Genomic DNA, 383 nt, shown 5'->3' on the forward strand with positions numbered 1-383 from the left:
ATAATACAAGAAAAGAAGTCGTCTTAATGAGAAAAAAAAGCTTCGACTGAGTTATCAAGGTCTGACGTAACCAGCTCAACCAAACTGCAGACTTTATTCTCGCAATATTACGACTTCATTCTCGTAATTTCCCAAAAGAAAAATATTTTTTTCCTCTTAGTCTGGCCCTAATACTCCGTCGTACCTATGAGAGCAGCCTTTAGTGAAAACCAGGCCGGCATGAAGGAGACTGTCTTGGCCTTATGGCTTTCTGTGGCACGTCATTAGTCTGCCTAACTAGATAATAATGACTGCTTTCCATTATAGCCTAGTGTAGTACACATGGCACTCAGAGCTTCAGACCACCTTACCCATGCCAAGACAAGTCAACTCGCCTGACAAAG

The sequence above is a fragment of the Morone saxatilis genome, unplaced genomic scaffold (assembly GCF_004916995.1).
Source record: "Morone saxatilis isolate NCDOM2014 unplaced genomic scaffold, NCSU_SB_2.0 Contig15, whole genome shotgun sequence".
Taxonomy (NCBI): domain Eukaryota; kingdom Metazoa; phylum Chordata; class Actinopteri; family Moronidae; genus Morone; species Morone saxatilis.